The sequence below is a fragment of the Carlito syrichta genome, unplaced genomic scaffold (genome assembly GCF_000164805.1).
Source record: "Carlito syrichta isolate Samal-C Ts95f unplaced genomic scaffold, Tarsius_syrichta-2.0.1 Scaffold303157, whole genome shotgun sequence".
Lineage (NCBI taxonomy): Eukaryota > Metazoa > Chordata > Mammalia > Primates > Tarsiidae > Carlito > Carlito syrichta.
The window spans coordinates 1-608 of NW_007247253.1; the positions used below are offsets into that span (position 1 = coordinate 1).

Below are 608 nucleotides of genomic sequence, written 5' to 3' on the forward strand. Positions count from 1 at the left end.
TCCGGGCGGCCTCGCTCCGCCGGGCCGCAGAACCCGGGTCGGAGAGCAGCCAGTCTCAACCTACGTCCCCAAGGCCGAGGATGTGTCTGATTTTTTAAAAAGCTGTTTGCGCACTGCAAGGGCTTCACCCCCTTTATTTGGGGCGCGAGTCCGATTGCATCGGCCTAATTAATTCATTTTCTTTGCGGCCCAAAGTGGAAGCCGAGCACAGGGATGCAAATCAAATACAAACCCGCTCTGGGTGCCAATACTCCGGACAATTAAAACAAAGAGCGCGGCGACGGCGGCGGCGGCGGCACCGCACAAAACCCTCGGGAAACATCCAGAACGTGCCGCCAACTGGCCGGCAGGGTGGGGCGCAGCCGGGCTAAAATCCCGCGGGCAGGGAGCCCGTCCCAGCCGCGCAGGTGGACAGGTGGAGGCTGGCGGGGGTCAGAATCCGCCCCGCAGGCCTGGAGGCTGGGCCACCGCGTGGCACCGCTCCAGGGGGCACGCTCGGCCCGCGGCCCTGCGGGAATGGCGCCCCGGCCGAAACAGCGGCGGACAAACACCCATTGCACGGGCGGGAACTGGGCTGTGCGGCCCGCCGGAGGGGGGCGGGAGAGGGA

General features: G+C 66.1%; 1 protein-coding gene across 1 annotated transcript in view; it reads left to right on the forward strand.

The window, feature by feature from the left end:
• The first annotated feature begins 273 nt into the window (after window positions 1-273).
• The window catches only part of SEL1L3 (SEL1L family member 3), a 123,559-nt gene continuing 123,224 nt past the window's right edge, over window positions 274-608 (forward strand). Inside the window, exon 1 of the mRNA XM_008057938.2 lies at window positions 274-421. The gene's annotated coding sequence lies outside the window, so the exon portion shown is untranslated. The remainder of the gene's footprint in view (window positions 422-608) is intronic.